The sequence below is a fragment of the Phaseolus vulgaris genome, chromosome 3 (genome assembly GCF_051622355.1).
Source record: "Phaseolus vulgaris cultivar YP4 chromosome 3, ASM5162235v1, whole genome shotgun sequence".
NCBI classification, from domain to species: Eukaryota; Viridiplantae; Streptophyta; class Magnoliopsida; order Fabales; family Fabaceae; genus Phaseolus; species Phaseolus vulgaris.
Genome location: NC_143500.1, coordinates 19531799 through 19554588, shown reverse-complemented (window position 1 = coordinate 19554588; position 22790 = coordinate 19531799).

Sequence of the window (22790 nt, the reverse complement as noted above, 5' to 3'; positions counted from 1 at the left end):
TCAATTAATAGCGAAAAGAACAAGTTGCAAACACTTAGTTAAGTAATACGCTTGTTTTCGACAGTTAAGATACTTTTAAACTATTATTATTATCTTTGAAAAAACATTCACTTTCTTATAGTTTCCTAGGTTGTAAAACCTCAGATTGTAAATGAGAGAAGTAATAAACATATCAAAACACAATTTTAACGCGTGAAATTGTTTTTCAAAGATATCACAAGTGTTTCAATCAATTAATAGACCTTAGATTGTAAAAGAAGTATTAAAACATATCAAAATACAATTTGAACACATGAAATGGTTTTTCAGAGGTATTATCACAAGTGTTTGAATCAAGTAATAGACCTTAGATTGTAAAAGAAGTATTAAACATATGAAAACACTATTTTAACACATGAAATTGTTTTTCAAAGATATTCATAAGTGTTTCAATCAGTTAATAGACTAAGATTGTAAGAGAAATATTAAACATATCAAAACACAATTTGAACACATGAAATTGGTTTTCAAAGATATCGTAAGTGCTTTCAATCAATTAATAGCGAAAAGAACAAGTTGCAAACACTCAGTTAGGTAATACGCTTGTTTTCGACAGTTAAGATACTTTTAAACTATTATTATTATCTTTGAAAAAACATTCACTTTCTTATAGTTTCCTAGGTTGTAAAACCTCAGATTGTAAATGAGAGAAGTAATAAACATATCAAAACACAATTTTAACGCGTGAAATTGTTTTTCAAAGATATCACAAGTGTTTCAATCAATTAATAGACCTTAGATTGTAAAAGAAGTATTAAAACATATCAAAATACAATTTGAACACATGAAATGGTTTTTCAGAGGTATTATCACAAGTGTTTGAATCAAGTAATAGACCTTAGATTGTAAAAGAAGTATTAAACATATGAAAACACTATTTTAACACATGAAATTGTTTTTCAAAGATATTCATAAGTGTTTCAATCAGTTAATAGACTAAGATTGTAAGAGAAATATTAAACATATCAAAACACAATTTGAACACATGAAATTGGTTTTCAAAGATATCGTAAGTGCTTTCAATCAATTAATAGCGAAAAGAACAAGTTGCAAACACTTAGTTAAGTAATACGCTTGTTTTCGACAGTTAAGATACTTTTAAACTATTATTATTATCTTTGAAAAAACATTCACTTTCTTATAGTTTCCTAGGTTGTAAAACCTCAGATTGTAAATGAGAGAAGTAATAAACATATCAAAACACAATTTTAACGCGTGAAATTGTTTTTCAAAGATATCACAAGTGTTTCAATCAATTAATAGACCTTAGATTGTAAAAGAAGTATTAAAACATATCAAAATACAATTTGAACACATGAAATGGTTTTTCAGAGGTATTATCACAAGTGTTTGAATCAAGTAATAGACCTTAGATTGTAAAAGAAGTATTAAACATATGAAAACACTATTTTAACACATGAAATTGTTTTTCAAAGATATTCATAAGTGTTTCAATCAGTTAATAGACTAAGATTGTAAGAGAAATATTAAACATATCAAAACACAATTTGAACACATGAAATTGGTTTTCAAAGATATCGTAAGTGCTTTCAATCAATTAATAGCGAAAAGAACAAGTTGCAAACACTCAGTTAGGTAATACGCTTGTTTTCGACAGTTAAGATACTTTTAAACTATTATTATTATCTTTGAAAAAACATTCACTTTCTTATAGTTTCCTAGGTTGTAAAACCTCAGATTGTAAATGAGAGAAGTAATAAACATATCAAAACACAATTTTAACGCGTGAAATTGTTTTTCAAAGATATCACAAGTGTTTCAATCAATTAATAGACCTTAGATTGTAAAATAAGTATTAAAACATATCAAAATACAATTTGAACACATGAAATGGTTTTTCAAAGGTATGATCACAAGTGTTTGAATCAAGTAATAGACTTTAGATTGTAAAAGAAGTATTAAACATATGAAAACACAATTTTAACACATGAAATTGTTTTTCAAAGATATTCATAAGTGTTTCAATCAGTTAATAGACTAAGATTGTAAGAGAAATATTAAACATATCAAAACACAATTTGAACACATGAAATTGGTTTTCAAAGATATCGTAAGTGCTTTCAATCAATTAATAGCGAAAAGAACAAGTTGCAAACACTCAGTTAGGTAATACGCTTGTTTTCGACAGTTAAGATACTTTTAAACTATTATTATTATCTTTGAAAAAACATTCACTTTCTTATAGTTTCCTAGGTTGTAAAACCTCAGATTGTAAATGAGAGAAGTAATAAACATATCAAAACACAATTTTAACGCGTGAAATTGTTTTTCAAAGATATCACAAGTGTTTCAATCAATTAATAGACCTTAGATTGTAAAATAAGTATTAAAACATATCAAAATACAATTTGAACACATGAAATGGTTTTTCAAAGGTATGATCACAAGTGTTTGAATCAAGTAATAGACTTTAGATTGTAAAAGAAGTATTAAACATATGAAAACACAATTTTAACACATGAAATTGTTTTTCAAAGATATTCATAAGTGTTTCAATCAGTTAATAGACTAAGATTGTAAGAGAAATATTAAACATATCAAAACACAATTTGAACACATGAAATTGGTTTTCAAAGATATCGTAAGTGCTTTCAATCAATTAATAGCGAAAAGAACAAGTTGCAAACACTCAGTTAGGTAATACGCTTGTTTTCGACAGTTAAGATACTTTTAAACTATTATTATTATCTTTGAAAAAACATTCACTTTCTTATAGTTTCCTAGGTTGTAAAACCTCAGATTGTAAATGAGAGAAGTAATAAACATATCAAAACACAATTTTAACGCGTGAAATTGTTTTTCAAAGATATCACAAGTGTTTCAATCAATTAATAGACCTTAGATTGTAAAAGAAGTATTAAAACATATCAAAATACAATTTGAACACATGAAATGGTTTTTCAAAGGTATTATCACAAGTGTTTGAATCAAGTAATAGACCTTAGATTGTAAAAGAAGTATTAAACATATGAAAACACTATTTTAACACATGAAATTGTTTTTCAAAGATATTCATAAGTGTTTCAATCAGTTAATAGACTAAGATTGTAAGAGAAATATTAAACATATCAAAACACAATTTGAACACATGAAATTGGTTTTCAAAGATATCGTAAGTGCTTTCAATCAATTAATAGCGAAAAGAACAAGTTGCAAACACTCAGTTAGGTAATACGCTTGTTTTCGACAGTTAAGATACTTTTAAACTATTATTATTATATTTGAAAAAACATTCACTTTCTTATAGTTTCCTAGGTTGTAAAACCTCAGATTGTAAATGAGAGAAGTAATAAACATATCAAAACACAATTTTAACGCGTGAAATTGTTTTTCAAAGATATCACAAGTGTTTCAATCAATTAATAGACCTTAGATTGTAAAAGAAGTATTAAAACATATCAAAATACAATTTGAACACATGAAATGGTTTTTCAAAGGTATTATCACAAGTGTTTCAATCAAGTAATAGACCTTAGATTGTGAAAGAAGTATTAAACATATGAAAACACAATTTTAACACATAAAATTGTTTTTCAAAGATATTCATAAGTGTTTCAATCAGTTAATAGACTAAGATTGTAAGAGAAATATTAAACATATCAAAACACAATTTGAACACATGAAATTGGTTTTCAAAGATATCGTAAGTGCTTTCAATCAATTAATAGCGAAAAGAACAAGTTGCAAACACTCAGTTAGGTAATACGCTTGTTTTCGACAGTTAAGATACTTTTAAACTATTATTATTATATTTGAAAAAACATTCACTTTCTTATAGTTTCCTAGGTTGTAAAACCTCAGATTGTAAATGAGAGAAGTAATAAACATATCAAAACACAATTTTAACGCGTGAAATTGTTTTTCAAAGATATCACAAGTGTTTCAATCAATTAATAGACCTTAGATTGTAAAAGAAGTATTAAAACATATCAAAATACAATTTGAACACATGAAATGGTTTTTCAAAGGTATTATCACAAGTGTTTCAATCAAGTAATAGACCTTAGATTGTGAAAGAAGTATTAAACATATGAAAACACAATTTTAACACATGAAATTGTTTTTCAAAGATATTCATAAGTGTTTCAATCAGTTAATAGACTAAGATTGTAAGAGAAATATTAAACATATCAAAACACAATTTGAACACATGAAATTGGTTTTCAAAGATATCGTAAGTGCTTTCAATCAATTAATAGCGAAAAGAACAAGTTGCAAACACTCAGTTAGGTAATACGCTTGTTTTCGACAGTTAAGATACTTTTAAACTATTATTATTATCTTTGAAAAAACATTCACTTTCTTATAGTTTCCTAGGTTGTAAAACCTCAGATTGTAAATGAGAGAAGTAATAAACATATCAAAACACAATTTTAACGCGTGAAGTTGTTTTTCAAAGATATCACAAGTGTTTCAATCAATTAATAGACCTTAGATTGTAAAAGAAGTATTAAAACATATCAAAATACAATTTGAACACATGAAATGGTTTTTCAAAGGTATTATCACAAGTGTTTGAATCAAGTAATAGACCTTAGATTGTAAAAGAAGTATTAAACATATGAAAACACTATTTTAACACATGAAATTGTTTTTCAAAGATATTCATAAGTGTTTCAATCAGTTAATAGACTAAGATTGTAAGAGAAATATTAAACATATCAAAACACAATTTGAACACATGAAATTGGTTTTCAAAGATATCGTAAGTGTTTTCAATCAATTAATAGCGAAAAGAACAAGTTGCAAACACTTAGTTAAGTAATACGCTTGTTTTCGACAGTTAAGATACTTTTAAACTATTATTATTATATTTGAAAAAACATTCACTTTCTTATAGTTTCCTAGGTTGTAAAACCTCAGATTGTAAATGAGAGAAGTAATAAACATATCAAAACACAATTTTAACGCGTGAAATTGTTTTTCAAAGATATCACAAGTGTTTCAATCAATTAATAGACCTTAGATTGTAAAAGAAGTATTAAAACATATCAAAATACAATTTGAACACATGAAATGGTTTTTCAAAGGTATTATCACAAGTGTTTCAATCAAGTAATAGACCTTAGATTGTGAAAGAAGTATTAAACATATGAAAACACAATTTTAACACATGAAATTGTTTTTCAAAGATATTCATAAGTGTTTCAATCAGTTAATAGACTAAGATTGTAAGAGAAATATTAAACATATCAAAACACAATTTGAACACATGAAATTGGTTTTCAAAGATATCGTAAGTGCTTTCAATCAATTAATAGCGAAAAGAACAAGTTGCAAACACTTAGTTAAGTAATACGCTTGTTTTCGACAGTTAAGATACTTTTAAACTATTATTATTATCTTTGAAAAAACATTCACTTTCTTATAGTTTCCTAGGTTGTAAAACCTCAGATTGTAAATGAGAGAAGTAATAAACATATCAAAACACAATTTTAACGCGTGAAGTTGTTTTTCAAAGATATCACAAGTGTTTCAATCAATTAATAGACCTTAGATTGTAAAAGAAGTATTAAAACATATCAAAATACAATTTGAACACATGAAATGGTTTTTCAAAGGTATTATCACAAGTGTTTGAATCAAGTAATAGACCTTAGATTGTAAAAGAAGTATTAAACATATGAAAACACAATTTTAACACATGAAATTGTTTTTCAAAGATATTCATAAGTGTTTCAATCAGTTAATAGACTAAGATTGTAAGAGAAATATTAAACATATCAAAACACAATTTGAACACATGAAATTGGTTTTCAAAGATATCGTAAGTGCTTTCAATCAATTAATAGCGAAAAGAACAAGTTGCAAACACTTAGTTAAGTAATACGCTTGTTTTCGACAGTTAAGATACTTTTAAACTATTATTATTATCTTTGAAAAAACATTCACTTTCTTATAGTTTCCTAGGTTGTAAAACCTCAGATTGTAAATGAGAGAAGTAATAAACATATCAAAACACAATTTTAACGCGTGAAATTGTTTTTCAAAGATATCACAAGTGTTTCAATCAATTAATAGACCTTAGATTGTAAAAGAAGTATTAAAACATATCAAAATACAATTTGAAAACATGAAATGGTTTTTCAAAGGTATTATCACAAGTGTTTGAATCAAGTAATAGACCTTAGATTGTAAAAGAAGTATTAAACATATGAAAACACAATTTTAACACATGAAATTGTTTTTCAAAGATATTCATAAGTGTTTCAATCAGTTAATAGACTAAGATTGTAAGAGAAATATTAAACATATCAAAACACAATTTGAACACATGAAATTGGTTTTCAAAGATATCGTAAGTGCTTTCAATCAATTAATAGCGAAAAGAACAAGTTGCAAACAATTAGTTAAGTAATACGCTTGTTTTCGACAGTTAAGATACTTTTAAACTATTATTATTATCTTTGAAAAAACATTCACTTTCTTATAGTTTCCTAGGTTGTAAAACCTCAGATTGTAAATGAGAGAAGTAATAAACATATCAAAACACAATTTTAACGCGTGAAATTGTTTTTCAAAGATATCACAAGTGTTTCAATCAATTAATAGACCTTAGATTGTAAAAGAAGTATTAAAACATATCAAAATACAATTTGAACACATGAAATGGTTTTTCAAAGGTATTATCACAAGTGTTTGAATCAAGTAATAGACCTTAGATTGTAAAAGAAGTATTAAACATATGAAAACACAATTTTAACACATGAAATTGTTTTTCAAAGATATTCATAAGTGTTTCAATCAGTTAATAGACTAAGATTGTAAGAGAAATATTAAACATATCAAAACACAATTTGAACACATGAAATTGGTTTTCAAAGATATCGTAAGTGCTTTCAATCAATTAATAGCGAAAAGAACAAGTTGCAAACAATTAGTTAAGTAATACGCTTGTTTTCGACAGTTAAGATACTTTTAAACTATTATTATTATCTTTGAAAAAACATTCACTTTCTTATAGTTTCCTAGGTTGTAAAACCTCAGATTGTAAATGAGAGAAGTAATAAACATATCAAAACACAATTTTAACGCGTGAAATTGTTTTTCAAAGATATCACAAGTGTTTCAATCAATTAATAGACCTTAGATTGTAAAAGAAGTATTAAAACATATCAAAATACAATTTGAACACATGAAATGGTTTTTCAAATGTATTATCACAAGTGTTTGAATCAAGTAATAGACCTTAGATTGTAAAAGAAGTATTAAACATATGAAAACACAATTTTAACACATGAAATTGTTTTTAAAGATATTCATAAGTGTTTCAATCAGTTAATAGACTAAGATTGTAAGAGAAATATTAAACATATCAAAACACAATTTGAACACATGAAATTGGTTTTCAAAGATATCGTAAGTGCTTTCAATCAATTACTAGCGAAAAGAACAAGTTGCAAACTCTTAGTTAAGTAATACGCTTGTTTTCGACAGTTAAGATACTTTTAAACTATTATTATTATCTTTGAAAAAACATTCACTTTCTTATAGTTTCCTAGGTTGTAAAACCTCAGATTGTAAATGAGAGAAGTAATAAACATATCAAAACACAATTTTAACGCGTGAAATTGTTTTTCAAAGATATCACAAGTGTTTCAATCAATTAATAGACCTTAGATTGTAAAAGAAGTATTAAAACATATCAAAATACAATTTGAACACATGAAATGGTTTTCAAAGGTATTATCACAAGTGTTTCAATCAAGTAATAGACCTTAGATTGTAAAAGAAGTATTAAACATATGAAAACACAATTTTAACACATGAAATTGTTTTTCAAAGATATTCATAAGTGTTTCAATCAGTTAATAGACTAAGATTGTAAGAGAAATATTAAACATATCAAAACACAATTTGAACACATGAAATTGGTTTTCAAAGATATCGTAAGTGCTTTCAATCAATTAATAGCGAAAAGAACAAGTTGCAAACACTTAGTTAAGTAATACGCTTGTTTTCGACAGTTAAGATACTTTTAAACTATTATTATTATCTTTGAAAAAACATTCACTTTCTTATAGTTTCCTAGGTTGTAAAACCTCATATTGTAAATGAGAGAAGTAATAAACATATCAAAACACAATTTTAACGCGTGAAATTGTTTTTCAAAGATATCACAAGTGTTTCAATCAATTAATAGACCTTAGATTGTAAAAGAAGTATTAAAACATATCAAAATACAATTTGAACACATGAAATGGTTTTTGAAAGGTATTATCACAAGTGTTTGAATCAAGTAGTAGACCTTAGATTGTAAAAGAAGTATTAAACATATGAAAACACAATTTTAACACATGAAATTGTTTTTCAAAGATATTCATAAGTGTTTCAATCAGTTAATAGACTAAGATTGTAAGAGAAATATTAAACATATCAAAACACAATTTGAACACATGAAATTGGTTTTCAAAGATATCGTAAGTGCTTTCAATCAATTAATAGCGAAAAGAACAAGTTGCAAACACTTAGTTAAGTAATACGCTTGTTTTCGACAGTTAAGATACTTTTAAACTATTATTATTATCTTTGAAAAAACATTCACTTTCTTATAGTTTCCTAGGTTGTAAAACCTCATATTGTAAATGAGAGAAGTAATAAACATATCAAAACACAATTTTAACGTGTGAAATTGTTTTTCAAAGATATCACAAGTGTTTCAATCAATTAATAGACCTTAGATTGTAAAAGAAGTATTAAAACATATCAAAATACAATTTGAACACATGAAATGGTTTTTGAAAGGTATTATCACAAGTGTTTGAATCAAGTAGTAGACCTTAGATTGTAAAAGAAGTATTAAACATATGAAAACACAATTTTAACACATGAAATTGTTTTTCAAAGATATTCATAAGTGTTTCAATCAGTTAATAGACTAAGATTGTAAGAGAAATATTAAACATATCAAAACACAATTTGAACACATGAAATTGGTTTTCAAAGATATCGTAAGTGCTTTCAATCAATTAATAGCGAAAAGAACAAGTTGCAAACACTTAGTTAAGTAATACGCTTGTTTTCGACAGTTAAGATACTTTTAAACTATTATTATTATCTTTGAAAAGGCATTCACTTTATTATAGTTTCCTAGGTTGTAAAACCTCAGATTGTAAATGAGAGAAGTAATAAACATATCAAAACACAATTTTAACGCGTGAAATTGTTTTTCAAAGATATCACAAGTGTTTCAATCAATTAATAGACCTTAGATTGTACAAGAAGTATTAAAACATATCAAAATACAATTTGAACACATGAAATGGTTTTTCAAAGGTATTATCACAAGTGTTTGAATCAAGTAATAGACCTTAGATTGTAAAAGAAGTATTAAACATATGAAAACACAATTTTAACACATGAAATTGTTTTTCAAAGATATTCATAAGTGTTTCAATCAGTTAATAGACTAAGATTGTAAGAGAAATATTAAACATATCAAAACACAATTTGAACACATGAAATTGGTTTTCAAAGATATCGTAAGTGCTTTCAATCAATTAATAGCGAAAAGAACAAGTTGCAAACACTTAGTTAAGTAATACGCTTGTTTTCGACAGTTAAGATACTTTTAAACTATTATTATTATCTTTGAAAAAACATTCACTTTCTTATAGTTTCCTAGGTTGTAAAACCTCAGATTGTAAATGAGAGAAGTAATAAACATATCAAAACACAATTTTAACGCGTGAAATTGTTTTTCAAAGATATCACAAGTGTTTCAATCAATTAATAGACCTTAGATTGTACAAGAAGTATTAAAACATATCAAAATACAATTTGAACACATGAAATGGTTTTTCAAAGGTATTATCACAAGTGTTTCAATCAAGTAATAGACCTTAGATTGTAAAAGAAGTATTAAACATATGAAAACACAATTTTAACACATGAAATTGTTTTTCAAAGATATTCATAAGTGTTTCAATCAGTTAATAGACTAGGATTGTAAGAGAAATATTAAACATATCAAAACACAATTTGAACACATGAAATTGGTTTTCAAAGATATCGTAAGTGCTTTCAATCAATTAATAGCGAAAAGAACATGTTGCAAACACTTAGTTAAGTAATACGCTTGTTTTCGACAGTTAAGATACTTTTAAACTATTATTATTATCTTTGAAAAAACATTCACTTTCTTATAGTTTCCTAGGTTGTAAAACCTCATATTGTAAATGAGAGAAGTAATAAACATATCAAAACACAATTTTAACGTGTGAAATTGTTTTTCAAAGATATCACAAGTGTTTCAATCAATTAATAGACCTTAGATTGTAAAAGAAGTATTAAAACATATCAAAATACAATTTGAACACATGAAATGGTTTTTGAAAGGTATTATCACAAGTGTTTGAATCAAGTAGTAGACCTTAGATTGTAAAAGAAGTATTAAACATATGAAAACACAATTTTAACACATGAAATTGTTTTTCAAAGATATTCATAAGTGTTTCAATCAGTTAATAGACTAAGATTGTAAGAGAAATATTAAACATATCAAAACACAATTTGAACACATGAAATTGGTTTTCAAAGATATCGTAAGTGCTTTCAATCAATTAATAGCGAAAAGAACAAGTTGCAAACACTTAGTTAAGTAATACGCTTGTTTTCGACAGTTAAGATACTTTTAAACTATTATTATTATCTTTGAAAAGGCATTCACTTTATTATAGTTTCCTAGGTTGTAAAACCTCAGATTGTAAATGAGAGAAGTAATAAACATATCAAAACACAATTTTAACGCGTGAAATTGTTTTTCAAAGATATCACAAGTGTTTCAATCAATTAATAGACCTTAGATTGTACAAGAAGTATTAAAACATATCAAAATACAATTTGAACACATGAAATGGTTTTTCAAAGGTATTATCACAAGTGTTTGAATCAAGTAATAGACCTTAGATTGTAAAAGAAGTATTAAACATATGAAAACACAATTTTAACACATGAAATTGTTTTTCAAAGATATTCATAAGTGTTTCAATCAGTTAATAGACTAAGATTGTAAGAGAAATATTAAACATATCAAAACACAATTTGAACACATGAAATTGGTTTTCAAAGATATCGTAAGTGCTTTCAATCAATTAATAGCGAAAAGAACAAGTTGCAAACACTTAGTTAAGTAATACGCTTGTTTTCGACAGTTAAGATACTTTTAAACTATTATTATTATCTTTGAAAAAACATTCACTTTCTTATAGTTTCCTAGGTTGTAAAACCTCAGATTGTAAATGAGAGAAGTAATAAACATATCAAAACACAATTTTAACGCGTGAAATTGTTTTTCAAAGATATCACAAGTGTTTCAATCAATTAATAGACCTTAGATTGTACAAGAAGTATTAAAACATATCAAAATACAATTTGAACACATGAAATGGTTTTTCAAAGGTATTATCACAAGTGTTTCAATCAAGTAATAGACCTTAGATTGTAAAAGAAGTATTAAACATATGAAAACACAATTTTAACACATGAAATTGTTTTTCAAAGATATTCATAAGTGTTTCAATCAGTTAATAGACTAGGATTGTAAGAGAAATATTAAACATATCAAAACACAATTTGAACACATGAAATTGGTTTTCAAAGATATCGTAAGTGCTTTCAATCAATTAATAGCGAAAAGAACATGTTGCAAACACTTAGTTAAGTAATACGCTTGTTTTCGACAGTTAAGATACTTTTAAACTATTATTATTATCTTTGAAAAAACATTCACTTTCTTATAGTTTCCTAGGTTGTAAAACCTCAGATTGTAAATGAGAGAAGTAATAAACATATCAAAACACAATTTTAAAGCGTGAAATTGTTTTTCAAAGATATCACAAAAGGTTTCAATCAATTAATAGACCTTAGATTGTACAAGAAGTATTGAAACATATCAAAATACAATTTGAACACATGAAATGGTTTTTCAAAGGTATTATCACAAGTGTTTGAATCAAGTAATAGACCTTAGATTGTAAAAGAAGTATTAAACATATGAAAACACAATTTTAACACATGAAATTGTTTTTCAAAGATATTCATAAGTGTTTCAATCAGTTAATAGACTAAGATTGTAAGAGAAATATTAAACATATCAAAACACAATTTGAACACATGAAATTGGTTTTCAAAGATATCGTAAGTGCTTTCAATCAATTAATAGCGAAAAGAACAAGTTGCAAACACTTAGTTAAGTAATACGCTTGTTTTCGACAGTTAAGATACTTTTAAACTATTATTATTATCTTTGAAAAAACATTCACTTTCTTATAGTTTCCTAGGTTGTAAAACCTCAGATTGTAAATGAGAGAAGTAATAAACATATCAAAACACAATTTTAACGCGTGAAATTGTTTTTCAAAGATATCACAAGTGTTTCAATCAATTAATAGACCTTAGATTGTACAAGAAGTATTAAAACATATCAAAATACAATTTGAACACATGAAATGGTTTTTCAAAGGTATTATCACAAGTGTTTGAATCAAGTAATAGACCTTAGATTGTAAAAGAAGTATTAAACATATGAAAACACAATTTTAACACATGAAATTGTTTTTCAAAGATATTCATAAGTGTTTCAATCAGTTAATAGACTAAGATTGTAAGAGAAATATTAAACATATCAAAACACAATTTGAACACATGAAATTGGTTTTCAAAGATATCGTAAGTGCTTTCAATCAATTAATAGCGAAAAGAACAAGTTGCAAACACTTAGTTAAGTAATACGCTTGTTTTCGACAGTTAAGATACTTTTAAACTATTATTATTATCTTTGAAAAAACATTCACTTTCTTATAGTTTCCTAGGTTGTAAAACCTCAGATTGTAAATGAGAGAAGTAATAAACATATCAAAACACAATTTTAACGCGTGAAATTGTTTTTCAAAGATATCACAAGTGTTTCAATCAATTAATAGACCTTAGATTGTACAAGAAGTATTAAAACATATCAAAATACAATTTGAACACATGAAATGGTTTTTCAAAGGTATTATCACAAGTGTTTCAATCAAGTAATAGACCTTAGATTGTAAAAGAAGTATTAAACATATGAAAACACAATTTTAACACATGAAATTGTTTTTCAAAGATATTCATAAGTGTTTCAATCAGTTAATAGACTAGGATTGTAAGAGAAATATTAAACATATCAAAACACAATTTGAACACATGAAATTGGTTTTCAAAGATATCGTAAGTGCTTTCAATCAATTAATAGCGAAAAGAACAAGTTGCAAACACTTAGTTAAGTAATACGCTTGTTTTCGACAGTTAAGATACTTTTAAACTATTATTATTATCTTTGAAAAAACATTCACTTTCTTATAGTTTCCTAGGTTGTAAAACCTCATATTGTAAATGAGAGAAGTAATAAACATATCAAAACACAATTTTAACGTGTGAAATTGTTTTTCAAAGATATCACAAGTGTTTCAATCAATTAATAGACCTTAGATTGTAAAAGAAGTATTAAAACATATCAAAATACAATTTGAACACATGAAATGGTTTTTGAAAGGTATTATCACAAGTGTTTGAATCAAGTAGTAGACCTTAGATTGTAAAAGAAGTATTAAACATATGAAAACACAATTTTAACACATGAAATTGTTTTTCAAAGATATTCATAAGTGTTTCAATCAGTTAATAGACTAAGATTGTAAGAGAAATATTAAACATATCAAAACACAATTTGAACACATGAAATTGGTTTTCAAAGATATCGTAAGTGCTTTCAATCAATTAATAGCGAAAAGAACAAGTTGCAAACACTTAGTTAAGTAATACGCTTGTTTTCGACAGTTAAGATACTTTTAAACTATTATTATTATCTTTGAAAAGGCATTCACTTTATTATAGTTTCCTAGGTTGTAAAACCTCAGATTGTAAATGAGAGAAGTAATAAACATATCAAAACACAATTTTAACGCGTGAAATTGTTTTTCAAAGATATCACAAGTGTTTCAATCAATTAATAGACCTTAGATTGTACAAGAAGTATTAAAACATATCAAAATACAATTTGAACACATGAAATGGTTTTTCAAAGGTATTATCACAAGTGTTTGAATCAAGTAATAGACCTTAGATTGTAAAAGAAGTATTAAACATATGAAAACACAATTTTAACACATGAAATTGTTTTTCAAAGATATTCATAAGTGTTTCAATCAGTTAATAGACTAAGATTGTAAGAGAAATATTAAACATATCAAAACACAATTTGAACACATGAAATTGGTTTTCAAAGATATCGTAAGTGCTTTCAATCAATTAATAGCGAAAAGAACAAGTTGCAAACACTTAGTTAAGTAATACGCTTGTTTTCGACAGTTAAGATACTTTTAAACTATTATTATTATCTTTGAAAAAACATTCACTTTCTTATAGTTTCCTAGGTTGTAAAACCTCAGATTGTAAATGAGAGAAGTAATAAACATATCAAAACACAATTTTAACGCGTGAAATTGTTTTTCAAAGATATCACAAGTGTTTCAATCAATTAATAGACCTTAGATTGTACAAGAAGTATTAAAACATATCAAAATACAATTTGAACACATGAAATGGTTTTTCAAAGGTATTATCACAAGTGTTTCAATCAAGTAATAGACCTTAGATTGTAAAAGAAGTATTAAACATATGAAAACACAATTTTAACACATGAAATTGTTTTTCAAAGATATTCATAAGTGTTTCAATCAGTTAATAGACTAGGATTGTAAGAGAAATATTAAACATATCAAAACACAATTTGAACACATGAAATTGGTTTTCAAAGATATCGTAAGTGCTTTCAATCAATTAATAGCGAAAAGAACATGTTGCAAACACTTAGTTAAGTAATACGCTTGTTTTCGACAGTTAAGATACTTTTAAACTATTATTATTATCTTTGAAAAAACATTCACTTTCTTATAGTTTCCTAGGTTGTAAAACCTCAGATTGTAAATGAGAGAAGTAATAAACATATCAAAACACAATTTTAAAGCGTGAAATTGTTTTTCAAAGATATCACAAGAGTTTCAATCAATTAATAGACCTTAGATTGTACAAGAAGTATTGAAACATATCAAAATACAATTTGAACACATGAAATGGTTTTTCAAAGGTATTATCACAAGTGTTTCAATCAAGTAATAGACCTTAGATTGTAAAAGAAGTATTAAACATATGAAAACACAATTTTAACACATGAAATTGTTTTTCAAAGATATTCATAAGTGTTTCAATCAGTTAATAGACTAAGATTTTAAGAGAAATATGAAACATATCAAAACACAATTTGAACACATGAAATTGGTTTTCAAAGATATCGTAAGTGCTTTCAATCAATTAATAGCGAAAAGAACATGTTGCAAACACTTAGTTAAGTAATACGCTTGTTTTCGACAGTTAAGATACTTTTAAACTATTATTATTATCTTTGAAAAGGCATTCACTTTCTTATAGTTTCCTAGGTTGTAAAACCTCAGATTGTAAATGAGAGAAGTAATAAACATATCAAAACACAATTTTAACGCGTGAAATTGTTTTTCAAAGATATCACAAGAGTTTCAATCAATTAATAGACCTTAGATTGTACAAGAAGTATTAAAACATATCAAAATACAATTTGAACACATGAAATGGTTTTTCAAAGGTATTATCACAAGTGTTTCAATCAAGTAATAGACCTTAGATTGTAAAAGAAGTATTAAACATATGAAAACACAATTTTAACACATGAAATTGTTTTTCAAAGATATTCATAAGTGTTTCAATCAGTTAATAGACTAAGATTGTAAGAGAAATATTAAACATATCAAAACACAATTTGAACACATGAAATTGGTTTTCAAAGATATCGTAAGTGCTTTCAATCAATTAATAGCGAAAAAAACATGTTGCAAACACTTAGTTAAGTAATACGCTTGTTTTCGACAGTTAAGATACTTTTAAACTATTATTATTATCTTTGAAAAAACATTCACTTTCTTATAGTTTCCTAGGTTGTAAAACCTCAGATTGTAAATGAGAGAAGTAATAAACATATCAAAACACAATTTTAAAGCGTGAAATTGTTTTTCAAAGATATCACAAGAGTTTCAATCAATTAATAGACCTTAGATTGTACAAGAAGTATTAAAACATATCAAAATACAATTTGAACACATGAAATGGTTTTTCAAAGGTATTATCACAAGTGTTTCAATCAAGTAATAGACCTTAGATTGTAAAAGAAGTATTAAACATATGAAAACACAATTTTAACACATGAAATTGTTTTTCAAAGATATTCATAAGTGTTTCAATCAGTTAATAGACTAAGATTTTAAGAGAAATATTAAACATATCAAAACACAATTTGAACACATGAAATTGGTTTTCAAAGATATCGTAAGTGCTTTCAATCAATTAATAGCGAAAAGAACAAGTTGCAAACACTTAGTTAAGTAATACGCTTGTTTTCGACAGTTAAGATACTTTTAAACTATTATTATTATCTTTGAAAAAAATTCATTTTCTTATAGTTTCCTAGGTTGTAAAACCTCAGATTGTAAATGAGAGAAGTAATAAACATATCAAAACACAATTTTAACGCGTGAAATTGTTTTTCAAAGATATCACAAGTGTTTCAATCAATTAATAATCCTTAGATTGTAAAAGAAGTATTAAAACATATCAAAATACAATTTGAACACATGAAATGGTTTTTCAAAGGTATTATCACAAGTGTTTGAATCAAGTAATTGACCTTAGATTGTAAAAGAAGTATTAAACATATGAAAACACAATTTTAACACATGAAATTGTTTTTCAAAGATATTCAGAAGTGTTTCAATCAGTTAATAGACTACGATTGTAAGAGAAATATTAAACATATCAAAACACAATTTGAACACATGAAATTGGTTTTCAAAGATATCGTAAGTGCTTTCAATCAATTAATAGCGAAAAGAACAAGTTGCAAACACTTAGTTAAGTAATACGCTTGTTTTCGACAGTTAAGATACTTTTAAACTATTATTATTATACAGAACATTCACTCTCTTATAGTTTCCTAGGTTGTAAAACCTCAGATTGTAAATGAGAGAAGTAATAAACATATCAAAACACAATTTTAACGCGTGAAATTGATTTTCAAAGATACCACAAGTGTTTCAATCAATTAATAGACCTTAGATTGTAAAAGAAGTTTTAAAACATATCAAAATACAATTTGAACACATGAAATGGTTTTTCAAAGGTATTATCACAAGTGTTTGAATCAAGTAATAGACCTTAGATTGTAAAAGAAGTATTAAACATATGAAAACACAACTTTAACACATGAAATTGTTTTTCAAAGATATTCATAAGTGTTTCAATCAGTTAATAGACTAAGACTGTAAGAGAAATATTAAACATATCAAAACACAATTTGAACACATGAAATTGGTTTTCAAAGATATCGTAAGTGCTTTCAATCAATTAATAGCGAAAAGAACAAGTTGCAAACACTTAGTTAAGTAATACGCTTGTTTTCGACAGTTAAGATACTTTTAAACTATTATTATTATACAGAACATTCACTTTCTTATAGTTTCCTAGGTTGTAAAACCTCAGATTGTAAATGAGAGAAGTAATAAACATATCAAAACACAATTTTAACACGTGAAATTGTTTTTCAAAGATATCACAAGTGTTTCAATCAATTAATAGACCTTACATTGTAATAGAAGTATTAAAACATATCAAAATAGAATTTGAACACATGAAATGGTTTTTCAAAGGTATTATCACAAGTGTTTGAATCAAGTAATTGACCTTAGATTGTAAAAGAAGTATTAAACATATGAAAACACAATTTTAACACATGAAATTGTTTTTCAAAGATATTCAGAAGTGTTTCAATCAGTTAATAGACTACGATTGTAAGAGAAATATTAAACATATCAAAACACAATTTGAACACATGAAATTGGTTTTCAAAGATATCGTAAGTGCTTTCAATCAATTAATAGCGAAAAGAACAAGTTGCAAACACTTAGTTAAGTAATACGCTTGTTTTCGACAGTTAAGATACTTTTAAACTATTATTATTATACAGAACATTCACTCTCTTATAGTTTCCTAGGTTGTAAAACCTCAGATTGTAAATGAGAGAAGTAATAAACATATCAAAACACAATTTTAACGCGTGAAATTGATTTTCAAAGATACCACAAGTGTTTCAATCAATTAATAGACCTTAGATTGTAAAAGAAGTTTTAAAACATATCAAAATACAATTTGAACACATGAAATGGTTTTTCAAAGGTATTATCACAAGTGTTTGAATCAAGTAATAGACCTTAGATTGTAAAAGAAGTATTAAACATATGAAAACACAACTTTAACACATGAAATTGTTTTTCAAAGATATTCATAAGTGTTTCAATCAGTTAATAGACTAAGACTGTAAGAGAAATATTAAACATATCAAAACACAATTTGAACACATGAAATTGGTTTTCAAAGATATCGTAAGTGCTTTCAATCAATTAATAGCGAAAAGAACAAGTTGCAAACACTTAGTTAAGTAATACGCTTGTTTTCGACAGTTAAGATACTTTTAAACTATTATTATTATACAGAACATTCACTTTCTTATAGTTTCCTAGGTTGTAAAACCTCAGATTGTAAATGAGAGAAGTAATAAACATATCAAAACACAATTTTAACACGTGAAATTGTTTTTCAAAGATATCACAAGTGTTTCAATCAATTAATAGACCTTAGATTGTAATAGAAGTATTAAAACATATCAAAATAGAATTTGAACACATGAAATGGTTTTTCAAAGGTATTATCACAAGTGTTTTAATCAAGTAATAGACCTTAGATTGTAAAAGAAGTATTAAACATATGAAAACCCAATTTTAACACATGAAATTGTTTTTCAAAGATATTCATAAGTGTTTCAATCAGTTAATAGACTAAGACTGTAAGAGAAATATTAAACATATCAAAACACAATTTGAACACATGAAATTGGTTTTCAAAGATATCGTAAGTGCTTTCAATCAATTAATAGCGAAAAGAACAAGTTGCAAACACTTAGTTAAGTAATACGCTTGTTTTCGACAGTTAAGATACTTTTAAACTATTATTATTATACAGAACATTCACTCTCTTATAGTTTCCTAGGTTGTAAAACCTCAGATTGTAAATGAGAGAAGTAATAAACATATCAAAACACAATTTTAACGCGTGAAATTGTTTTTCAAAGATATCACAAGTGTTTCAATCAATTAATAATCCTTAGATTGTAAAAGAAGTATTAAAACATATCAAAATACAATTTGAACACATGAAATGGTTTTTCAAAGGTATTATCACAAGTGTTTGAATCAAGTAATTGACCTTAGATTGTAAAAGAAGTATTAAACATATGAAAACACAATTTTAACACATGAAATTGTTTTTCAAAGATATTCAGAAGTGTTTCAATCAGTTAATAGACTACGATTGTAAGAGAAATATTAAACATATCAAAACACAATTTGAACACATGAAATTGGTTTTCAAAGATATCGTAAGTGCTTTCAATCAATTAATAGCGAAAAGAACAAGTTGCAAACACTTAGTTAAGTAATACGCTTGTTTTCGACAGTTAAGATACTTTTAAACTATTATTATTATACAGAACATTCACTCTCTTATAGTTTCCTAGGTTGTAAAACCTCAGATTGTAAATGAGAGAAGTAATAAACATATCAAAACACAATTTTAACGCGTGAAATTGATTTTCAAAGATACCACAAGTGTTTCAATCAATTAATAGACCTTAGATTGTAAAAGAAGTTTTAAAACATATCAAAATACAATTTGAACACATGAAATGGTTTTTCAAAGGTATTATCACAAGTGTTTGAATCAAGTAATAGACCTTAGATTGTAAAAGAAGTATTAAACATATGAAAACACAACTTTAACACATGAAATTGTTTTTCAAAGATATTCATAAGTGTTTCAATCAGTTAATAGACTAAGACTGTAAGAGAAATATTAAACATATCAAAACACAATTTGAACACATGAAATTGGTTTTCAAAGATATCGTAAGTGCTTTCAATCAATTAATAGCGAAAAGAACAAGTTGCAAACACTTAGTTAAGTAATACGCTTGTTTTCGACAGTTAAGATACTTTTAAACTATTATTATTATACAGAACATTCACTTTCTTATAGTTTCCTAGGTTGTAAAACCTCAGATTGTAAATGAGAGAAGTAATAAACATATCAAAACACAATTTTAACACGTGAAATTGTTTTTCAAAGATATCACAAGTGTTTCAATCAATTAATAGACCTTAGATTGTAATAGAAGTATTAAAACATATCAAAATAGAATTTGAACACATGAAATGGTTTTTCAAAGGTATTATCACAAGTGTTTTAATCAAGTAATAGACCTTAGATTGTAAAAGAAGTATTAAACATATGAAAACCCAATTTTAACACATGAAATTGTTTTTCAAAGATATTCATAAGTGTTTCAATCAGTTAATAGACTAAGACTGTAAGAGAAATATTAAACATATCAAAACACAATTTGAACACATGAAATTGGTTTTCAAAGATATCGTAAGTGCTTTCAATCAATTAATAGCGAAAAGAACAAGTTGCAAACACTTAGTTAAGTAATACGCTTGTTTTCGACAGTTAAGATACTTTTAAACTATTATTATTATACAGAACATTCACTCTCTTATAGTTTCCTAGGTTGTAAAACCTCAGATTGTAAATGAGAGAAGTAATAAACATATCAAAACACAATTTTAACGCGTGAAATTGTTTTTCAAAGATATCACAAGTGTTTCAATCAATTAATAATCCTTAGATTGTAAAAGAAGTATTAAAACATATCAAAATACAATTTGAACACATGAAATGGTTTTTCAAAGGTATTATCACAAGTGTTTGAATCAAGTAATTGACCTTAGATTGTAAAAGAAGTATTAAACATATGAAAACACAATTTTAACACATGAAATTGTTTTTCAAAGATATTCAGAAGTGTTTCAATCAGTTAATAGACTACGATTGTAAGAGAAATATTAAACATATCAAAACACAATTTGAACACATGAAATTGGTTTTCAAAGATATCGTAAGTGCTTTCAATCAATTAATAGCGAAAAGAACAAGTTGCAAACACTTAGTTAAGTAATACGCTTGTTTTCGACAGTTAAGATACTTTTAAACTATTATTATTATACAGAACATTCACTCTCTTATAGTTTCCTAGGTTGTAAAACCTCAGATTGTAAATGAGAGAAGTAATAAACATATCAAAACACAATTTTAACGCGTGAAATTGATTTTCAAAGATACCACAAGTGTTTCAATCAATTAATAGACCTTAGATTGTAAAAGAAGTTTTAAAACATATCAAAATACAATTTGAACACATGAAATGGTTTTTCAAAGGTATTATCACAAGTGTTTGAATCAAGTAATAGACCTTAGATTGTAAAAGAAGTATTAAACATATGAAAACACAACTTTAACACATGAAATTGTTTTTCAAAGATATTCATAAGTGTTTCAATCAGTTAATAGACTAAGACTGTAAGAGAAATATTAAACATATCAAAACACAATTTGAACACATGAAATTGGTTTTCAAAGATATCGTAAGTGCTTTCAATCAATTAATAGCGAAAAGAACAAGTTGCAAACACTTAGTTAAGTAATACGCTTGTTTTCGACAGTTAAGATACTTTTAAACTATTATTATTATACAGAACATTCACTTTCTTATAGTTTCCTAGGTTGTAAAACCTCAGATTGTAAATGAGAGAAGTAATAAACATATCAAAACACAATTTTAACACGTGAAATTGTTTTTCAAAGATATCACAAGTGTTTCAATCAATTAATAGACCTTAGATTGTAATAGAAGTATTAAAACATATCAAAATAGAATTTGAACACATGAAATGGTTTTTCAAAGGTATTATCACAAGTGTTTTAATCAAGTAATAGACCTTAGATTGTAAAAGAAGTATTAAACATATGAAAACCCAATTTTAACACATGAAATTGTTTTTCAAAGATATTCATAAGTGTTTCAATCAGTTAATAGACTAAGACTGTAAGAGAAATATTAAACATATCAAAACACAATTTGAACACATGAAATTGGTTTTCAAAGATATCGTAAGTGCTTTCAATCAATTAATAGCGAAAAGAACAAGTTGCAAACACTTAGTTAAGTAATACGCTTGTTTTCGACAGTTAAGATACTTTTAAACTATTATTATTATACAGAACATTCACTCTCTTATAGTTTCCTAGGTTGTAAAACCTCAGATTGTAAATGAGAGAAGTAATAAACATATCAAAACACAATTTTAACGCGTGAAATTGTTTTTCAAAGATATCACAAGTGTTTCAATCAATTAATAATCCTTAGATTGTAAAAGAAGTATTAAAACATATCAAAATACAATTTGAACACATGAAATGGTTTTTCAAAGGTATTATCACAAGTGTTTGAATCAAGTAATTGACCTTAGATTGTAAAAGAAGTATTAAACATATGAAAACACAATTTTAACACATGAAATTGTTTTTCAAAGATATTCAGAAGTGTTTCAATCAGTTAATAGACTACGATTGTAAGAGAAATATTAAACATATCAAAACACAATTTGAACACATGAAATTGGTTTTCAAAGATATCGTAAGTGCTTTCAATCAATTAATAGCGA